The sequence below is a fragment of the Panulirus ornatus genome, chromosome 14 (genome assembly GCF_036320965.1).
Source record: "Panulirus ornatus isolate Po-2019 chromosome 14, ASM3632096v1, whole genome shotgun sequence".
Taxonomy (NCBI): Eukaryota; Metazoa; Arthropoda; class Malacostraca; order Decapoda; family Palinuridae; genus Panulirus; species Panulirus ornatus.
Genome location: NC_092237.1, coordinates 900,660 through 923,869, shown reverse-complemented (window position 1 = coordinate 923,869; position 23,210 = coordinate 900,660). Strand labels below are relative to the sequence as shown.

At 41.5% G+C, this 23,210-nt stretch overlaps 1 protein-coding gene across 6 annotated transcripts in view; it reads right to left on the bottom strand.

Annotated features, from left to right (window-relative positions):
• The window catches only part of LOC139753124 (uncharacterized), an 82,365-nt gene extending 70,050 nt beyond the window's left edge, over nucleotides 1–12,315 (bottom strand). For 2 of the 6 annotated variants that reach the window (XM_071669240.1, XM_071669235.1), the window contains exon 1: nucleotides 11,977–12,100. The gene's annotated coding sequence lies outside the window, so the exon portion shown is untranslated. Of the gene's footprint in view, nucleotides 1–11,976; nucleotides 12,101–12,153 lie in introns of those variants that run through there. The other 4 variants (XM_071669236.1, XM_071669238.1, XM_071669239.1 and 1 more) reach the window with 4 other exon arrangements.
• Nucleotides 12,316–23,210: the final 10,895 nt, after the last annotated feature.

The window sequence follows — 23,210 nt, the reverse complement described above, 5'->3', positions numbered from 1 at the left end:
CTTTCATATATAATACACTAAGCAGGGCAGCAAGTTTACTTCAGGATCATTGCCCTTTGCCAGCCAGTGGGAATCCCAATTTGAAAAATTATTCCCACAAAAAAATACATAGCTGCATGCACTTCATCCAACCCTTATGAATGAAAATTAAGTTGGTTTTACCACCAAACTTCTTGAAGGTGACCACATAAATGCTTCAGTTTAATTCAAATTTTTAATACCTATGTATGAAAGACATCGTCCTAATCTACAGCTAGTTCACCTTTAACAGAAAAAATCTTGAAGCTTGTGAAAAGCATGTTTCTGAACTGGAATCCTCATCTCCCCTTCACCTAGATTATGCTCTTATAAAGCTGTCACAGCCATAAGATGACAGCCAAAATAGGCAAACATCTAACGAAACATAAATACAGCAAAAAAAAAAAAAAAGGGGGGATACTCAAGCTGGATTCACACAAACAATGTAACTAAATCATAAAGTGTTTTACATGGTAGTATAACAAAATAAGTCAAAAACATCTGCAATAACCAGCTTAAGCTATTCCTCAACCCCTATCCATGACATCATACGGTAACTTTCTCTCATGTTAGCCATCCGTCCCTAATGTCTCAAACCCCCAAAGATAGTCCTAATATCAGCCACGCTCTGAGGGGGAAGATGAGTTTGGCAAGTGATAATTTTAGTTGAAACAGTAAGGTTCGAAAATTGTAAACTGTCTCTCTGGGGTGGTATCCTGCAAGCTGACATAGATACTCAAAGATCCTTGGAGGTTAAAAACACCTAAATCCTGCCTTCTGGTAAGGTTTATGCTTTTCACTAGTCACTTTTCAGTAATTGCTGTCTTCAGTTCAATCATAAAACCTCCAGTACCAATCATAAAACCTCCACTCAGCAACGACATCATAATCCTGCCAGCCACATTGGTTGCCTCACAATTCTCCAAGCATGGATATCACCCTAATGAAGGTTACCATCAGGTACAAGAAAAGTTTTCCAAAAGAGAGAAGGTAAGGGTGGAGAAAAATCACCAGTGTGCCCAACATGTCAGCCAAGCGGGGGTTGCTGTTGGCCACAACTAATGAAAGGTGGTTTGAAAGGGGTAAGGGAGGGGGTTAATCGGTTTCTAACCCCGACGATCTTAAAAAAATCTCTCACAAACTCAAAGATAACTATCTAAGCAAATCTCTTGCTTACCGACACCCATGTAGTATATCACAGAAAGCCTTTTTACCCTTTAGTACTGTGGACATGTACATGCATTCTCTCCAAAGAGTGCTAAGGGCATACATGTATTTTTGTAAATTTCCTACCCATGTCTGAGGAAGCCCATGATTTTAGGTGTATGCTTCCTTGATGCATATGTGGGTGCCATATGTAACCCACAACTCTAATCAAGAGCTGTCTCTGCTCACTTGTTTCTTACTAGGTAAAGGCTGAGTATGTATATAGAAGGTGTGATCAAAAAGTTCAAAGACTTAGCCTTTTTTAAACAGTAGTATTAATACAACATATTCATAAGCAGTCCCACTTTAAAGTAATCAGCCTAGTCTCACTTTAGAGTAATCATCCTATGATGATATCCAAGTGTTCTAACATTTCTGCCACTTTTGAGAGTATTGCTGGAAGTCTTCAACTGTGAACTGATGTAGTTATACCTTCATATTTTTATGGATGTTTGGAAAATCATTAAGTCAATCTTTCAGCTTCATTTTTGGAACAGAAAAAACCAAATGGGGTGAGGTCAGGTGAATACAGAGGATATGGTATAATGAGAGTGTTTATTTAGCCAAAAATTCTTGAATGGAGACACCAGTGTGTGAAGAAGCATTGCCATGGTGCTCTAGAAACCATCCACAATTTTCAAACAGCTGGTGGCAGTTTCTCCTACCTTTATCCCCCAATCAAATCAGAAACTCTTTATAAAAGGTCTGGTTAACTGTCTGAGTACTCTTTATAAATTACAGTTAGAGCAACCAGTAATAGACAAAGTCTTAGAACTTTTTGATTACACCCTGTATATTTGAAAATGGAGGAGTCACTGGGCAAGCAATGGCTTGCAGCCAATCAAGATTTTAGTGCCTAGTATTGTGCCAAGGTATAAAGTCTTCAATACAGGGTTAAATAATGGTAGCTCTTTATATAACTCATAACTTTTTTCCAGAATTCAAATATTGCTGATTTCACCCATATATGTGTCAAAGGTGGAGGGAACAAGGAAAACTGGGAGACCAAATTGGAGGTGGAAGGATGGAGTGAAAAAGATTTTGGGCAACTGTGGCCTGAACATGCAGGAGGTGAAAAGCATGCAAGGTCATCGTACTGTCAGTGGACTGAACCAGGGCAGGTGAAACATCCGGGGTAAACCATAGAAAGGTCTGTTGGGCCTGAATGTGGATAGGGAGCTGTGGTTTCAATGCATTACACATGACAGTTTATATATGGATGTAAGTGGATGTGGCCTTCCTCCGTCTGTTTCCTGTGCTACCTAGCTGACGCAAAGGGAGGGGGGGAATGTTTCCTGTAGGGCAGGGTGGTGCTAGGAATGGATGAAGACAAGCAAGTAAGCAATGTACATAAGTATATATGTATAAACACTGCAAGACATCACAGTGGTGCACTTGATCAACTATATGCATGTAACGACATAGAAAATGAAACCCGATAAATTCCCAAGTGCATTTTCCTGTAATGATCACATCATCAGGTTATGAGATAAAAGAAATAGAACAGTCACTCGATAAACAATGAAGAGACATAACTAAGATACCATAGGAAAACAAACATTACCAGATGGTAATGTTTGTTTACCAATTGGATTAATAAAGAAAATATACATTATGATAATCTACATGTGATTGAGCCCACTGAACACACTAAGGATCTTGCTGGAAAGTTTGGCTTATTTGCTTTGATTTTTCTCTTATACATATTTGCATTTCCCATGTTAGCTAGGTAGAATTAAAAAACAACTGAGCCTTAGAGGGAATATCCTCACCTGGCCCCCCTTCTCTGTTCCTTCTTTTGGGAAATTAAAAAAAAAATGAGAGGGGAGGATTTCCAGCCCCCACTCCTTTCCCTTTCAGTCGCCTTCTACAACACGCAGGGAATACATGGGAAGTATTCTTTCTCCCATATATATATATATATATATATATATATATATATATATATAGAAGGTATTAAGAATATATGGTGTGGGAGGCAAGTTGTTAGAAGCAGTGAAAAGTTTTTATCGAGGATGTAATGCATGTGTACGTGTAGGAAGAGAGGAAAGTGATTGGTTCTCAGTGAATATAGGTTTGCTGCAGGGGTGTGTGATGTCTCCATGGTTGTTTAATTTGTTTATGGATGGGGTTGTTAGGGAGGTGAATGCAAGAGTTTTGGAAAGAGGGGCAAGTATGAAGTCTGTGGGGATGAGAGCTTGGGAAGTGGGTCAGTTGTTGTTCGCTGATGATACAGCGCTGGTGGCTGATTCATGTGAGAAACTGTAGAAGCTGGTGACTGAGTTTGGTAAAGTGTGTGAAGGAAGAAAGTTAAGAGTAAATATGAATAAGAGCAAGGTTATTAGGTACAGTAGGGTTGAGGGTCAAGTCAATTGGGAGGTAAGTTTGAATAGAGAAAAACTGGAGGAAGTAAAGTGTTTTAGATATCTGGGAGTGGATCTGGCAGCGGATGGAACCATGGAAGCGTTAGTGAATCATAGGGTGGGGGAGGGGGCGAAAATCCTGGGAGCCTTGAAGAATGTGTGGAAATTGAGAACATTATCTCCGAAAGCAAAAATGGATATGTTTGAAGGAATAGTGGTTCCAACAATGTTGTATGGTTGCGAGGCGTAGGCTATGGATAGAGTTGTGCGCAGGAGGGTGGATGTGCTGGAAATGAGATGTTTGAGGACAATGTGTGGTGTGAGGTGGTTTGATCGAGTAAGTAATGTAAGGGTAAGAGAGATGTGTGGAAATAAGAAGAGTGTGGTTGAGATAGCAGAAGAGGGTGTTTTGAAATGGATTGGGCACATGGAGAGAATGAGTGAGGAAAGATTGACCAAGAGGATATATGTGTCGGAGGTGGAGGGAACGAGAAGTGGGAGACCAAATTGGAGGTGGAAAGATGGAGTGAAAAAGATTTTGTGTTATCGGGGCCTGAACATGCAGGAGGGTGAAATGCGGGCAAGGAATAGAGTGAATTGGTTCGATGTGGTATACCAGGGTTGACGCTGTCAGTGGATTGAATCAGGGCATGTGAAGCGTCTGGGGTAAACCATGGAAAGTTTTGTGGGGCCTGGATGTGGAAAGGGAGCTGTGGTTTCGGGCATTATTGCATGACAGCTAGAGACTGAGTGTGAACGAATGGGGCATTCGTTGTCTTTTCCTAGCGCTATCTCGCACAGATGAGGGGGGAGGGGGATGTTATTCCATGTGTGGCGAGGTGGCGATGGGGGGTGAGTAGGGGCAGACAGTTTGAATTGTGTGCATGTGCATATATGTATATGTCTGTGTGTGTATATATATGTGTACATTGAGATGTATGGGTATGTATGTTTGTGTGTGGGGACGTGTATGTATATACATGTGTATGGGGGTGGGTTGGGCCATTTCTTTCGTCTGTTTCCTTGCGCTACCTCGCAAACGCGGGAGACAGCGGCAAAGCAAAATAAATAAATAAATATATTATATATATTCATTTTATTTTGCTTTGTCGATGTCTCCCGTGTTTGCGAGGTAAAGCAAGGAAACAAGGAAACAATATATATATATATATATATATATATATATGTGTGAGGAAGTACCAGGAGAGACAGTACAGAATGGAAAAAGGTGAGAACAATGGAAGTAAGGGGAGTGGGGGAGGAATGGGATGTATTTAGGGAACCAGTGATGGATTGCGCAAAAGATGCTTGTGGCATGAGAAGAGTGGGAGGTGGGTTGATTAGAAAGGGTAGTGAGTGGTGGGATGAAGAAGTAAGAGTATTAGTGAAAGAGAAGAGAGAGGCATTTAGACGATTTTTGCAGGGAAAAAATGCAATTGAGTGGGAGACGTATAAAAGAAAGAGACAGGAGGTCAAGAGAAAGGTGCAAGAGGTGAAAAAAAGGGCAAATGAGAGTTGGGGTGAGAGAGTATCATTAAATTTTAGGGAGAATAAAAAGATGTTCTGGAAGGAGGTAAATAAAGTGCGTAAGACAAGGGAGCAAATGGGAACTTCAGTGAAGGGCGCAAATGGGGAGGTGATAACAAGTAGTGGTGATGTGAGAAGGAGATGGAGTGAGTATTTTGAAGGTTTGTTGAATGTGTTTGATGATAGAGTGGCAGATATAGGGTGTTTTGGTCGAGGTGGTGTGCAAAGTGAGAGGGTTAGGGAAAATGATTTGGTAAACAGAGAAGAGGTAGTAAAAGCTTTGCGGAAGATGAAAGCCGGCAAGGCAGCAGGTTTGGATGGTATTGCAGTGGAATTTATTAAAAAAGGGGGTGACTGTATTGTTGACTGGTTGGTAAGGTTATTTAATGTATGTATGACTCATGGTGAGGTGCCTGAGGATTGGCGGAATGCGTGAATAGTGCCATTGTACAAAAGCAAAGGGGATAAGAGTGAGTGCTCAAATTACAGAGGTATAAGTTTGTTGAGTATTCCTGGTGAATTATATGGGAGGGTATTGATTGAGAGGGTGAAGGCATGTACAGAGCATCAGATTGGGGAAGAGCAGTGTGGTTTCAGAAGTGGTAGAGGATGTGTGGATCAGGTGTTTGCTTTGAAGAATGTATGTGAGAAATACTTAGAAAAGCAAATGGATTTGTATGTAGCATTTATGGATCTGGAGAAGGCATATGATAGAGCTGATAGAGATGCTCTGTGGAAGGTATTGAGAATATATGGTGTGGGAGGCAAGTTGTTAGAAGCAGTGAAAAGTTTTTATCGAGGATGTAAGGCATGTGTACGTGTAGGAAGAGAGGAAAGTGATTGGTTCTCAGTGAATGTAGGTCTGCGGCAGGGGTGTGTGATGTCTCCATGGTTGTTTAATTTGTTTATGGATGGGGTTGTTTGGGAGGTGAATGCAAGAGTTTTGGAAAGAGGGGCAAGTATGAAGTCTGTTGGGGATGAGAGAGCTTGGGAAGTGAGTCAGTTGTTGTTCGCTGATGATACAGAGCTGGTGGCTGATTCATGTGAGAAACTGCAGAAGCTGGTGACTGAGTTTGGTAAAGTGTGTGAAAGAAGAAAGTTAAGAGTAAATGTGAATAAGAGCAAGGTTATTAGGTACAGTAGGGTTGAGGGTCAAGTCAATTGGGAGGTGAGTTTGAATGGAGAAAAACTGGAGGAAGTGAAGTGTTTTAGATATCTGGGAGTGGATCTGGCAGCGGATGGAACCATGGAAGCAGAAGTGGATCATAGGGTGTGGGAGGGGGCGAAAATTCTGGGAGCCTTGAAGAATGTGTGGAAGTCGAGAACATTATCTGGGAAAGCAAAAATGGGTATGTTTGAAGGAATAGTGGTTCCAACAATGTTGTATGGTTGCAAGGCGTGGGCTATGGATAGAGTTGTGCGCAGGAGGATGGATGTGCTGGAAATGAGATGTTTGAGGACAATGTGTGGTGTGAGGTGGTTTGATCGAGTAAGTAACGTAAGGGTAAGAGAGATGTGTGGAAATAAAAAGAGCGTGGTTGTGAGAGCAGAAGAGGGTGTTTTGAAATGGTTTGGTCACATGGAGAGAATGAGTGAGGAAAGATTGACCAAGAGGATATACGTGTCGGAGGTGGAGGGAACGAGGAGAAGAGGGAGACCAAATTGGAGGTGGAAAGATGGAGTGAAAAGGATTTTGTGTGATCGGGGCCTGAACATGCAGGAGGGTGAAAGGAGGGCAAGGAATAGAGTGAATTGGAGCGATGTGGTATACTGGGGTTGACGTGCTGTCAGTGGATTGAATCAAGGCATGTGAAGCGTCTGGGTAAACCATGGAAAGCTGTGTAGGTATGTATATTTGCGTGTGTGGACGTATGTACATACATGTGTATGGGGGTGGGTTGGGCCATTTCTTTCGTCTGTTTCCTTGCGCTACCTCGCAAATGCGGGAGACAGCGACAAAGCAAAAGAAAAAAAAATATATATATATATATATATATATATATATATATATATATATATATATATATATATATATATATATATGACTGAGTTTGGTAAAGTGTGTGGAAGAAGAAAGTTAAGAGTAAATGTGAATAAGAGCAAGGTTATTAGGTACAGTAGGGTTGAGGGTCAAGTCAATTGGGAGGTGAGTTTGAGTGGAGAAAAACTGGAGGAAGTGAAGTGTTTTAGATATCTGGGAGTGGATCTGGCAGCGGATGGAACCATGGAAGCGGAAGTGGATCATAGGGTGGGGGAGGGGGCGAAAATTCTGGGGGCCTTGAAGAATGTGTGGAAGTCGAGAACATTATCTCGGAAAGCAAAAATGGGTATGTTTGAAGGAATAGTGGTTCCAACAATGTTGTATGGTTGCGAGGCGTGGGCTATGGATAGAGTTGTGCGCAGGAGGATGGATGTGCTGGAAATGAGATGTTTGAGGACAATGTGTGGTGTGAGGTGGTTTGATCGAGTGAGTAACGTAAGGGTAAGAGAGATGTGTGGAAATAAAAAGAGCGTGGTTGAGAGAGCAGAAGAGGGTGTTTTGAAGTGGTTTGGGCACATGGGAGAGAATGAGTGAGGAAAGATTGACCAAGAGGATATATGTGTTGGAGGTGGAGGGAACGAGGAGAAGAGGGAGACCAAATTGGAGGTGGAAAGATGGAGTGAAAAAGATTTTGTGTGATCGGGGCCTGAACATGCAGGAGGGTGAAAGGAGGGCAAGGAATAGAGTGAATTGGAGCGATGTGGTATACCGGGGTTGACGTGCTGTCAGTGGATTGAATCAAGGCATGTGAAGCGTCTGGGGTAAACCATGGAAAGCTGTGTAGGTGTGTATAATTGCGTGTGTGGACGTATGTATATGCATGTGTATGGGGGGGGGGTTGGGCCATTTCTTTCGTATGTTTCCTTGCGCTACCTCGCAAACGCGGGAGACAGCGACAAAGTATAATAAAAAAAAAACAAATATATATAAATATATATATATATATATATATATATAATCCCTGGGGATAGGGGAGAAAGAATACTTCCCACGTATTCCCTGCGTGTCGTAGAAGGCGACTAAAAGGGGAGGGAGCGGGGGGCTGGAAATCCTCCCCTCTCACTTTTTTTTTTAATTTTCTAAAAGAGGGAACAGAGAAGGGGCCCAGGTGAGGATATTCCCTCAATGGCCCAGTCCTCTGTTCTCAATGCTACCTCGCTAATGCGGGAAATGGCGAATAGTATGAAAGAAAGATGAAAGATATATATATATATATATATATATATATATATATATATATATATATATATATATTACTTTTTTCTTTATTTCGCTTTGTCGCTGTCTCCCGCGTTTGCGAGGTAGCGCAAGGAAACAGACGAAAGAAATGGCCCAACCCACCCCCATACACAATGTATATACATACACGTCCACACACACAAATATACACACCTATACATCTCAATGTACACATATATATACACACACAGACACATACATATATACCCATGCACACAATTCACACTGTCTGCCTTTATTCATTCCCATCGCCACCTCGCCACACATGGAATACCATCCCCCTCCCCCCCTCATGTGTGTGAGGTAGCACTAGGAAAAGACAACAAAGGCCCCATTCGTTCACGATCAGTCTCTAGCTGTCATGCAATAATGCCCGAAACCACACCTCCCTTCCCACATCCAGTCCCCTTACTACTTTCCATGGTTTAACCCAGACGCTTCACATGCCCTGATTCAATCCACTGACAGCACGTCAACCCCGGTATACCACATCGATCCAATTCACTCTATTCCTTGCCCGCCTTTCACCCTCCTGCATGTTCAGGCCCCGATCACTCAAAATCTTTTTCACTCCATCTTTCCACCTCCAATATTATACTTTGTCGCTGTCTCCAACATTAGCAAGGTAGCACAAGGGAACAGACGAAAGAATGGCCCAACCCACCCACATACACATATATATACACACACGTCCACACACGCACATATACATACCTATACATTTCAACATGTACATATATATACATACACAGACATGTACATATATACACATGTACATAATTCATACTTGCTGCCTTTATTCATTCCCGTCGCCACCCAGCCACACATGAAATGACAACCCCCTCCCCTCGCACGTGTGTGAGGCAGCGCTAGGAAAAGACAACAAAGGCCTTATTCCTTCACACTCAGTCTCTAGCTCTCATGTATGATGCACCGAACTTCCCACATCCAGGCCCCACAAAACTTTCCATGGTTTACCCCAGACACTTCACATGCCCTGGTTCAATCCACTGACAGTGCGTCAACCCTGGTATACCACATCATTCCAATTCACTCTATTCCCTGCATGCCTTTCATCCTCCTGTATGCTCAGGCCCCAATCGCTCAAAATCTTTTTCACTCCATCCTTCCACCTCCAATTTGATCTCCCACTTCCCGTTCCCTCCACCTTTGACACATATATCCTCTTTGTCAATCTTTCCTCAACCATTCTCTCCATGTGACCAAACCATTTAAATACACCCTCTTCTGCTCTCTCAACCACACTCTTTTTATTACCACACATCTCTCTTACCCTTTCATTACTTACTCAATCAAACCACCTCACACCACATGTCCTCAAACATTTCATTTCCAACACATCCACCCACCTCTGCACAACCCTATCTATAGCCAACGCCTTGCAACCATATAACATTGTTGGAACCACTATTCCTTCAAACATATCCATTTTTACTCTCTGAGACAACATTCTCGCCTTCCACACATTCTTCAACACTCCCAGAACCTTCGCCTCCTTCCCCACCCTGTGACTCACTTCCACTTTCATGGTTCCATCCGCTGCCAACTCCACTCCCAGATATCTAAAACACTTCACTTCCTCCAGTTTTCTCCATTTAAACTTATCTCCCAATTAACTTGTCCTTCAACCATACTGAACCTAATAACCTTGCTCTTATTCACATTTACTCTCAGCTTCCTTCTTTTGTACACTTTACCAAACTCAGTCACCAACTTCTAGTTTCTCACCAAATCAGCCACCAGCACTGTATCATCAGCAAACAACAACTGACTCACTTCCCAAGCCCTCTCATCCACAGCAGACTCCATACTTGCCCCTCTCTCCAAAACTCTTGCATTCACCTCCCTAACCCCCCTATCCATAAACAAATCAAACAACCATGGAGACATCACGAACTCCTGCCGCAAACCGACATTCACTGGAAACCATATCATCTACTTATCAAAGTATGTATCAACACTTCAGAATTGCTTTCAGAGATTAGGAATGTCTCTAGAAAGCATCTATGATGAATAGAGCAAAACTAGGCACCTATAAAAACTTCAAAATACTGACTGGAGATTTAAAGAAAGCTTGTGAATATTACGGCTCATATGATGACTCCCTGAACCTGTTACACAAATCTTCATCTGATGAATCCCAGCATTCAAGCATTAATAACCCCACATTTTCCTCAATATACATACCCATCCAAAGCTAACACAAACATGGAGAGAAACTATAACATTCTATGCTTTATACACTACACCAACCAATATCACAAAACAAAATCACTTGATATTCTAAGACACAGTGTCATGAAGCAAAAGATTTTACAGATCTAGGTCCAAGTGCAATAAATCTCAATCACATGTAACAAAAGTAAATGCTATGTCAGAGGTGGTAAATTACCATTTCAGCAACACATCAAAACAAGATTTAGATATAAAGTAGTTTTCTTCCATAATGCTAACATAGTATCTTGAAAATTAATTGTTGTGACGCTTGATTTCAAGCATCAAAGTGCTAAAACAGAGCAAAAAAGGAGTGGGCTACAAATATAAGGGAAACTGTGGGTAATGCACAACTATTTGAAACACATAAAGCATCAAAAGAAACTACAAAAGCTTCATCTTAGCTACTTAGCACTCATGACTTATTCAAATGTTCAAAACTGGTGGAACTATACCAATCACACCAATGACTGAACATCACGCTAACTGCTAACAAATGCCAATAAACAGACCAAGTGGTTATTCAAGCCACTGCCAAATATTCCTGAAAGCAGCTATAATATGCAATTCCCAGTATCAGATTAACTCAATGCCTGCATACATCTAATATACATCTTGGCTACTAAGAGAGGTCATGCAAGTTTTCACATGTTCTGATCATAAAGTTTTATCTAAGTTTACAATGACCCACACATTTTTCCCTAATATACATTACTTTCACTACAACCGCAGAGCAAAATAAAATGCTCCAAATTACATTCCAAACACTTATTGCATTCTTTTTAAACGTTCCATTGGCAATGCTCAACATATCAACTCGATATCTAAAGCTAGTTTCATTGAATGGTTAAACAAGTAATGTACCTGAGGTACTGACGGCAAATTACGAAGAAATACTATAATAAAACAGGTTACAAATTGGCATTCATAAGTAGTAACATATTCATAACTGCAGGTAAACCCTGAAAGTCAAAAGTAGGCCTTGTAACAATCAAAGGTTGTAACACGAAATCGAATTCACAAATAAAACTGTAACACTAACGTAATGTTAACAAAGGAGGTGGTTATCACATAACAACAGACAACACCTGGAGTTGTCACAGTTAAGTTCTCGGTAACAAGTCTGAAGTGCTATCCTCCTTTTACAAAACGAATATGTTCATAAGCAACAGCGTTAAATACCAATACAAAGTTACACAGACATGAGATTAATATAAATAACGCTAGATATTAAAAATTAGTAAGACAAACACTGTTGTCAGATACTGCCAATCATCTTACGGTTTTTACTCTAGCATCTGTATCACGTCAAAGAAATTACTACAATTTGCTCCGGTAAGAATCTACCTGGGACAGGTTACTGCTAGTTCAAAAGTAAGTCAGATACGTTGGTTTAGCAAGTGGATGTAGTAACAGATTGTTGCAGAGCGTCCACCATTACCCTACATTAAACACAGCTCCCACAAAACTGACCTTGCCATTGACAATCGTGTGGAATAATTACGAGATAAAATAACTACATACCGTTGGTAGATGTCAATTAAGAAAACTATAATGTTTCAGAGCTTATTGATATGTTTATGATATTTACGAGGTGATAATCACTGGAGTGTGCAAGTAACGCAGTCGTTATTTGGACCGAGAATGCAATCAATGTTTGTATACAATGGCCAGAGAAACTGAAAAAGAAATATAAAGCAAATCACACTTAACTCCTAAATACCACAAAATAATTTATTCGATTGCTCAAGTATAATCCATTTCAATTATCTCCATAAAATCGTAAGGTCATGAGTGAAGGGACTACTTTGCTGTCAAGAGACCAGTGTGGCAAAGTTTTAAACGTACCTCTGCCTTGAGATTTGGGAGAGTTTTTTATTGATTTCTCATTTCAGTACAGTACAAAAATTACGCTTCAAACATGAAAGCAATTAATCATCAATAATTCAAATAGTTAGAATGATAATATAGAAAATTATGTACATTAACAAAACATAGACATAACCTGAAATCATCAAAATTTAAAAAAATCAAACAAGTTTATAGACATGATAATCAAAGTAAAATTAGTCAAAATAGGATTTTTGAATGAAGAAAACGGCTCGTATTTATACATGTCTTGAAAATCAAAGAATATAGACAAATATCAACATTCAGAAAATTTCTCCTGCGAGAGGTATTTAATGTTACTTGAAGCTTGTTTCCTGGAGCTCCTAACCAATGAAAACATTTACATGGACAGATCTCATTTACATAAAATCAAAATGAATATTTCTTAAACAATTACAGTCAAAACCATTTTACCGGAATAAATGCAAGTGTAGAGGATTATACAATGTTATCTGCAGCTTGTTTCTTAATTACTCATCAGAGCCGCTGAAAACACGACATTTACAGGGACGGTCAAGTGTTGTATATTGACAGCAAAACATTTTTTGTCTTAAAAAACACGACTTGATGAATTACAGAAAGATGGGTCAATCACAAATCACCTGAAAATACACATGTATGAAGCACATCAAACGAGATTTTGAAGAATATACAAATCATTACGTTAATGTATCAGCTCCGTAACCTCACTTTATCACTGTTCATACATTATAAGTTCCAATTTATGTTGCCTGGTAGAACTTACGATAACTGTCGTCGTTCATTAATCCACTGCTTCTTCTTGAAGGGTGATCCATCTAGTAATTACCATCATGTAACTCTCACATCCGTGAAATCATTTGTATCGCCATCTACCAATGTCAGTGACAACAATTTCGGTGACATCAAAGTCGCTTGCTCCAGATCTACAAGAACTACACCAAAGGTTGCAGAATTGTCCGTACCGGTTGATGAGTGTTTAAATTTATGCGTCTGAAGTTTGCTGTTTTGCTTTTCTTCATAGCAACAAGGATCCTGGATATAGTGCGTACCGGGAGTTAGGTGTACGTAATGTATCTGGACTTTCGTTTGGAAGTAAATGAAGTTGACTATTTGACCCTGAACCTCTTTGCTGCGTCGCTTTCTTCTGATGGTATTTGGTTACAAGGTATGCATTTATTAAGGTATTATCTTTCATTCTTCTCTTATGCAAGGAATTCGATGCAGTTGTGCTTTTTCTTTTCAAGGTACGCTTGTGGTGTACGTAGTGTGTGGCTGTGTACTTATTGTGATGTCTGCCAATCTCTCCCTTGTTGAACAAGAAGAACCGAACTAGTTTCGCTTTATCCCAGATAGTATCTTCACGCTTTGTATTATCCACTTTACTGTCAACCATTTTCTCCCTTAGAACCAATGTCTCCGATGAATTTATTTTGTGAAGGTCTTTGAGCAAGAACGGTTTGTTTCTCGGATGTAATTCCTTATAAAAATTTTCCATAAATTTTCAGACAGCCTGGTCGAGTTGTATTATCAGGTTATGAAGCCTTACTCCATTTAAAGGGTGCTTTGGGAATTTTTTCTTGCTCACTCCTTGCGGAAGAGGAGGGCAGTTTTGTTAATTTTGTGTCACTTTAAGCTACTGAAGTGGATTGATCCAACATGGGGTTAAAGGCTGTGAAGCGGGGTTGAACTGCTGTCTCATAAGAGTTTCCGCTCTCTGATTCGAGGCCTCCATGGACAGTTCCAATTCTAAGCATAATCAATCGGTGGAGATGTACGGCCTGCACCGCCTCCCCACTGGCTACCTTTTCCATGCAATGTCCCGTCGTGTTTTGCAAAGATCAAACCCTGCTCTTGTCCTTTAATGTAAACATGACATATGTCCATGCTGCTGACATCTACAGCACGTCAGAAGTTCTGGAGCGTATTCTTTTTGTTTGAAATAGCCCAAGTTTTACTACCACTACCTTTGGTAATTGTCTTACCCAACGTAGGATTAGGTGTTTGAATGATATATTGTCCTTGGTCACAGTTCTTCGTTGGCCGCACCACGTGAGGCAGTCCTTTAATACACTGAAGGAATGATCCACAGTGTATTCCAGCAATATTGTGTGTTATCTTGTCGCTGTTTATCTCTAATAGAGAGAATTTGTCAGCTTTTTATTCTAATATTTTAGGATTCCTGGTCATGAGCACTTATAAGTGGCTGCTATATGACGTTATAATGTATACAAAAAGCATAATTGGCTGCTACAAGCCGTTATAATGCAATATATATATATATATATATATATTCAATTTTTTCATTCATTTCAAGCTAAAAGTTTGTTTTCTAAATTGTTTCTTACATTTTTCATATGTATATATATGTATGTGTGTGTGTGTGTGTGTGTGTGTATGTATATTATCCCTGGGGATAGGGGTGAAAGAATACTTCCCACGTATTCCTCGCGTGTCGTAGAAAGCGACTAGAGGGGACGGGAGCGGGGGGCCGGAAATCCTCCCCTCCTTGTATAAACTTTCTAAAATGGGAAACAGAAGAAGGAGTCACGCGGGGAGTGCTCATCCTCCTCGTAGGCTCAGAGTGGGGTGCCTAAATGTGTGTGGATGTAACCAAGATGTGAAAAAAGGAGAGATAGGTAGTATGTTTGAGGAAAGGAACCTGGATGTTTTGGCTCTGAGTGAAACGAAGCTCAAGGGTAAAGGGGAAGAGTGGTTTGGAAATGTCTGGGGAGTGAAGTCAGGGGTTAGTGAGAGGACAAGAGCAAGGGAAGGAGTAGCAATACTCCTAAAACAGGAGTTGTGGGAGTATGTGATAGAATGTAAGAAAGTAAATTCCCGATTAATATGGGTAAAATTGAAAGTTGATGGAGAGAGGTGGGTGATTATTGGTGCATATGCACCTGGGCATGAGAAGAAAGATCATGAGAGGCAAGTGTTTTGGGAGCAGCTAAATGAGTGTGTTAGCGGTTTTGATGCACGAGACCGGGTTATAGTGATGGGTGATTTGAATGCAAAGGTGAGTAATGTGGCAGTTGAGGGAATAATTGGTATGCATGGGGTGTTCAGTGTTGTAAATGGAAATGGTGAAGAGCTTGTAGATTTATGTGCTGAAAAAGGACTGATGATTGGGAATACCTGGTTTAAAAAGCGAGATATACATAAGTATACTTATGTAAGCAGGAGAGATGGCCAGAGAGCGTTATTGGATTACGTGTTAATTGACAGGCGTGCGAAAGAGAGACTTTTGGATGTCAATGTGCTGAGAGGTGCAACTGGAGGGATGTCTGATCATTATCTTGTGGAGGCTAAGGTGAAGATTAGTATGGGTTTTCAGAAAAGAAGAGTGAATGTTGGGGTGAAGAAGGTGGTGAGAGTAAGTGAGCTTGGGAAGGAGACCTGTGTGAAGAAGTATCAGGAGAGACTGTGTACAAAATGGAAAAAGGTGAGAACAATGGAAGTAAGGGGAGTGGGGGAGGAATGGGATGTATTTAGGGAATCAGTGATGGATTGCGCAAAAGATGCTTGTGGCATGAGAAGAGTGGGAGGTGGGCTGTTTAGAAAGGGTAGTGAGTGGTGGGATGAAGAAGTAAGAGTATTAGTGAAAGAGAAGAGAGAGGCATTTGGACGATTTTTGCAGGGAAAAAATGCAATTGAGTGGGAGAAGTATAAAAGAAAGAGACAGGTCAAGAGAAAGGTGCAAGAGGTGAAAAAAAGGGCAAATGAGAGTTGGGGTGAGAGACTATCAGTAAATTTTAGGGAGAATAAAAAGATGTTCTGGAAGGAGGTAAATAGGGTGCGTAAGACAAGGGAGCAAATGGGAACTTCAGTGAAGGGCGTAAATGGGGAGGTGATAACAAGTAGTGGTGATGTGAGAAGGAGATGGAATGAGTATTTTGAAGGTCTGTTGAATGTGTCTGATGACAGAGTGGCAGATATAGGGTGTTTGGGTCGAGGTGGTGTGCAAAGTGAGAGGGTTAGGGAAAATGATTTGGTAAACAGAGAAGAGGTAGTAAAAGCTTTGCGGAAGATGAAAGCCGGCAAGGCAGCAGGTTTGGATGGTATTGCAGTGGAATTTATTAAAAAAGGGGGTGACTGTATTGTTGACTGGTTGGTAAGGTTATTTAATGTATGTTTGACTCATGGTGAGGTGCCTGAGGATTGGCGGAATGCGTGCATAGTGCCATTGTACAAAGGCAAAGGGGATAAGAGTGAGTGCTCAAATTACAGAGGTATAAGTTTGTTGAGTATTCCTGGTAAATTATATGGGAGGGTATTGATTGAGAGGGTGAAGGCATGTACAGAGCATCAGATTGGGGAAGAGCAGTGTGGTTTCAGAAGTGGGAGAGGATGTGTGGATCAGGTGTTTGCTTTGAAGAATGTATGTGAGAAATACTTAGAAAAGCAAATGGATTTGTATGTAGCATTTATGGATCTGGAGAAGGCATATGATAGAGTTGATAGAGATGCTCTGTGGAAGGTATTAAGAATATATGGTGTGGGAGGCAAGTTGTTAGAAGCAGTGAAAAGTTTTTATCGAGGATGTAAGGCATGTGTACGTGTAGGAAGAGAGGAAAGTGATTGGTTCTCAGTGAATGTAGGTTTGCGGCAGGGGTGTGTGATGTCTCCATGGTTGTTTAATTTGTTTATGGATGGGGTTGTTAGGGAGGTAAATGCAAGAGTCTTGGAAAGAGGGGCAAGTATGAAGTCTGTTGGGGATGAGAGAGCTTGGGAAGTGAGTCAGTTGTTGTTCGCTGATGATACAGCGCTGGTGGCGGATTCATGTGAGAAACTGCAGAAGCTGGTGACGGAGTTTGGTAAAGTGTGTGGAAGAAGAAAGTTAAGAGTAAATGTGAATAAGAGCAAGGTTATTAGGTACAGTAGGGTTGAGGGTCAAGTCAATTGGGAGGTGAGTTTGAATGGAGAAAAACTGGAGGAAGTGAAGTGTTTTAGATATCTGGGAGTGGATCTGTCAGCGGATGGAACCATGGAAGCGGAAGTGGATCATAGGGTGGGGGAGGGGGCGAAAATTTTGGGAGCCTTGAAAAATGTGTGGAAGTCGAGAACATTATCTGGGAAAGCAAAAATGGGTATGTTTGAAGGAATAGTAGTTCCAACAATGTTGTATGGTTGCGAGGCGTGGGCTATGGATAGAGTTGTGCGCAGGAGGATGGATGTGCTGGAAATGAGATGTTTGAGGACAATGTGTGGTGTGAGGTGGTTTGATCGAGTAAGTAACGTAAGGGTGAGAGAGATGTGTGGAAATAAAAAGAGCGTGGTTGAGAGAGCAGAAGAGGGTGTTTTGAAATGGTTTGGGCACATGGAGAGAATGAGTGAGGAAAGATTGACCAAGAGGATATATGTGTCGGAGGTGGAGGGAACGAGGAGAAGAGGGAGACCAAATTGGAGGTGGAAAGATGGAGTGAAGAGGATTTTGTGTGATCGGGGCCTGAACATGCAGGAGGGTGAAAGGAGGGCAAGGAATAGAGTGAATTGGAGCGATGTGGTATACAGGGGTTGACGTGCTGTCAGTGGATTGAATCAAGGCATGTGAAGCGTCCGGGGTAAACCATGGAAAGCTGTGTAGGTATGTATATTTGCGTGTGTGGACGTGTGTATGTACATGTGTATGGGGAGGGTTGGGCCATTTCTTTCGTCTGTTTCCTTGCGCTACCTCGCAAACGCGGGAGACAGCGACAAAGTATAAAAAAAAAAAAAAAAAAAAAAAAAAAATATATATATATATATATATATATATATATATAAGATTGTATGGTAAATTGTATGGGAGGGTATTGATTGAGAGGGTGAAGGCATGTACAGAGCATCAGATTGGGGAAGAGCAGTGTGGTTTCAGAAGTGGTAGAGGATGTGTGGATCAGGTGTTTGCTTTGAAGAATGTATGTGAGAAATACTTAGAAAAGCAAATGGATTGTATGTAGCATTTATGGATCTGGAGAAGGCATATGATAGAGTTGATAGAGATGCTCTGTGGAAGGTATTTAAAATATATGGTGTGGGAGGCAAGTTGTTAGAAGCAGTGAAAAGTTTTTATCGAGGATGTAATGCATGTGTACGTGTAGGAAGAGAGGAAAGTGATTGGTTTTCAGTGAATGTACGTTTGCGGCAGGGGTGTGTGATGTCTCCATGGTTGTTTAATTTGTTTATGGATGGGGTTGTTAGGGAGGTGAATGCAAGAGTTTTGGAAAGAGGGGCAAGTATGCAGTGTGTTGTGGATGAGAGAGCTTGGGAAGTGAGTCATTTGTTGTTCGCTGATGATACAGCGCTGGTGGCTGATTCATGTGAGAAACTGCAGAAGCTGGTGACTGAGTTTAGTAAAGTGTGTGAAAGAAGAAAGTAAAGAGTAGATGTGAATAAGAGCAAGATTATTAGGTACAGTAGGGTTGAGGGTCAAGTCAATTGGGAGGTAAGTTTGAATGGAGAAAAACTGGAGGAAGTTAAGTGTTTTAGATATCTGGGAGTGGATCTGGCAGCGAATGGAACCAAGGAAGCGGAAGTGAAACATAGGGTGGGAGAGGGGGCGAAAATTCTGGGAGCGTTGAAAAATGTTTGGAAGTCGAGAACATTATCTCGGAAAGCAAAAATGGGTGTTTGAAGGAATAGTGGTTCCAACAATGTTGTATGGTTGCGAGATGTGGACTATGGATAAAGTTGTGCGCAGGAGGGTGGATGTGCTGGAAATGAGATGTTTGAGGACAATATGTGGTGTGAGGTGGTTTGATCGAGTAAGTAATGTAAGGGTAAGAGAGATGTGTGGAAATAAAAAGAGTGTGGTTGAGAGAGCAGAAGAGGGTGTTTTGAAATGGTTTGGTCACATGGAGAGAATGAGCGAGGAAAGATTGACCAAGAGGATATATGTGTCGGAGGTGGAGGGAACGAGGAGAAGTGGGAGACCAAAAATTGGAGGTGGAAAGATGGAGTGAAGAAGATTTTGAGTGATCGGGGCCTGAACATGCAGGAGGGTGAAAGGCGTGCAAGGAATAGAGTGAATTGGAACGATGTGGTATACCGGGGTCGACGTGCTGTCAATGGATTGAACCAGGGCATGTGAAGCGTCTGGGGTAAACCATAGAAAGTTTTGTGGGGCCAGGATGTGGAAAGGGAGCTGTGGTTTCGGTGCATTATTACATGACACCTAGAGACTGAGTGTGAACGAATGTGGCTATGGGTATGTGGCCTGTTTACCAAATAATTTTCCCTAACCCTCTCACTTTGCACACCACTTCGACCAAAACACCCTATATCTGCCACTCTATCATCGAACACATTCAACAAACCTTCAAAATACTCGCCTCATCTCCTTCTCACATCACCACTACTTGTTATCACCTCCCCATTAGCCCCCTTCACTGAAGTTCCCATTTGCTCCCTTGTCTTATGCACTCTATTTACCTCCTTCCAAAAGATCATTTTATTTTCCTTAAAATTTAATGATACTCTCTCACCCCAACTCTCATTTGCCCCCTTTTTCACCTCTTGCACCTTTCTCTTGACCTCCTGCCTCTTTCTTTTATACATCTCCCACTCATTTGCATTTTTTCCCTGCAAAAATCGTCCAAATGCCTCTCTCTTCTCTTTCACTAATAATCTTACTTCTTCATCCCACCACTCACTACCCTTTCTAATCAACCCACCTCCCACGCTTCTCATGCCACAAGCATCTTTTGCGCAAGCCATCATTGCTTCCCTAAATACATCCCATTCCTCCCCCACCCCTCTTACCTCCTTTGTTCTCACCTTTTTCCATATTGAACTCAGTCTCTCCTGGTACTTCCTCACACAAGTCTCCTTCCCAAGCTCACTAACTCTCACCACTCTCCTCACCCCAACATTCTCTCTTCTTTTCTGAAAACCCCTACAAATCTTCACCTTCTGCTCCACAGGATAATGATCAGACATCCCTCCAGTTGCACCTCTCAGCACATTAACATCCAAAAGTCTCTCTTTCGCGCGCCTATCAATTAGCACGTAATCCAATAACGCTCTCTGGCCATCTCTCCTACTTACATACGTATACTTATGTATATCTCGCTTTTTAAACCAGGTATTCCCAATCACCGTTCCTTTTTCAGCACATAAATCTACAAGCTCTTCACCATTTCCATTTACAACACTGAACACCCCATGTATACCAATTATTCACTCAACTGCCACATTATTCACCTTTGCCTTCAAATCACCCATCACTATAACCCGGTCTTGTGCATCAAAACCACTAACACACTCATTCAGCTGCTCCCAAAACACTTGCCTCTCATGATCTTTCTTCTCATGCCCAGGTGCATATGCACCAATAATAACCCATCTCCATCAACTTTCAGTTTTACCCATATCAATCTAGGGTTTACTTTCTTACATTCTATCACATACTCCCACAACTCCTGTTTCAGGAGTAGTGCTACTCCTTCCCTTGCTCTTGTCCTCTCAGTAACCCCTGACTTTTCTCCCAAGACATCCCCTAACCACTCTTCCCCTTTACCCTTGAGCTTCGTTTCACTCAGAGCCAAAACATCCAGGTTCCTTTCCTCAAACATACTACCTATCTCTCCTTTTTTCTCATCTTGGTTACATCCACACACATTTGGACACCCCAATCTGAGCCTTCGAGGAAGATGAGCACTCCCCGCGTGACTCCTTCTGTTTCCCCTTTTAGAATGTTAAAATACAAGGAGCAGAGGGTTTCTAGCCCCCCGCTCCCGTCCCCTTTAGTCGCCTTCTACGACACGTGAGGAATGCGTGGGAAGTATTCTTTCTCCCCTATCCCCAGGGATATATATATATATATATATTTTTTTTTTTTTTGCTTTGTCGCTGTCTCCCGCGTTTGCGAGGTAGCGCAAGGAAACAGACGAAAGAAATGGCCCAACCCACCCCCATACACATGCCTTGATTCAATCCACTGACAGCACGTCAACCCCGGTATACCACATCGCTCCAATTCACTCTATTCTTTGCCCTCCTTTCACCCTCCTGCATATTCAGGCCCCGATCACACAAAATCTTTTTCACTCCATCTTTCCACCTCCAATTTGGTCTCCCTCTTCTCCTCGTTCCCTCCACCTCCGACACATATATCCTCTTGGTCAATCTTTCCTCACTCATTCTCTCCATGTGCCCAAACCATTTCAAAACACCCTCTTCTGCTCTCTCAACCACGCTCTTTTTATTTCCACACATCTCTCTTACCCTTACGTTACTTACTCGATCAAACCACCTCACGCCACACATTGTCCTCAAACATCTCATTTCCAGCACATCCATCCTCCTGCGCACAACTCTATCCATAGTCCACGCCTCGTAACCATACAACATTGTTGGAACCACTATTCCTTCAAACATACCCATTTTTGCTTTCGGAGATAATGTTCTCGACTTCCACACATTCTTCAAGGCTCCCAGAATTTTCGCCCCCTCCCCCACCCTATGATCCACTTTCGCTTCCATGGTTCCATCCGCTGCCAGATCCACTCCCAGATATCTAAAACACTTCACTTCCTCCAGTTTTTCTCCATTCAAACTCACCTCCCAATTGAATTGACCCTCAACCCTACTGTACCTAATAACTTTGCTCTTATTCACATTTACTCTTAACTTTCTTCTTTCACACACTTTACCAAACTCAGTCACCAGCTTCTGCAGTTTCTCACATGAATCAGCCACCAGCGCTGTATCATCAGCGAACAACAACTGACTCACTTCTCAAGCTCTCTCATCCCCAACAGACTTCATACTTGCCCCTCTTTCCAAAACTCTTGCATTCACCTCCCTAACAACCCAATCCATAAACAAATTATATATATATATATATATATATATATATATATATATATATATATATATATATATATATATATATATATATATATATATAATTGAGTGGGAGAAGTATAAAAGAAAGAGACAGGAGGTCAAGAGAAAGGTGCAAGAGGTGAAAAAAAGGGCAAATGAGAGTTGGGGTGAGAGACTATCAGTAAATTTTAGGGAGAATAAAAAGATGTTCTGGAAGGAGGTAAATAGGGTGCGTAAGACAAGGGAGCAAATGGGAACTTCAGTGAAGGGCGTAAATGGGGAGGTGATAACAAGTAGTGGTGATGTGAGAAGGAGATGGAATGAGTATTTTGAAGGTCTGTTGAATGTGTCTGATGACAGAGTGGCAGATATAGGGTGTTTGGGTCGAGGTGGTGTGCAAAGTGAGAGGGTTAGGGAAAATGATTTGGTAAACAGAGAAGAGGTAGTAAAAGCTTTGCGGAAGATGAAAGCCGGCAAGGCAGCAGGTTTGGATGGTATTGCAGTGGAATTTATTAAAAAAGGGGGTGACTGTATTGTTGACTGGTTGGTAAGGTTATTTAATGTATGTTTGACTCATGGTGAGGTGCCTGAGGATTGGCGGAATGCGTGCATAGTGCCATTGTACAAAGGCAAAGGGGATAAGAGTGAGTGCTCAAATTACAGAGGTATAAGTTTGTTGAGTATTCCTGGTAAATTATATGGGAGGGTATTGATTGAGAGGGTGAAGGCATGTACAGAGCATCAGATTGGGGAAGAGCAGTGTGGTTTCAGAAGTGGGAGAGGATGTGTGGATCAGGTGTTTGCTTTGAAGAATGTATGTGAGAAATACTTAGAAAAGCAAATGGATTTGTATGTAGCATTTATGGATCTGGAGAAGGCATATGATAGAGTTGATAGAGATG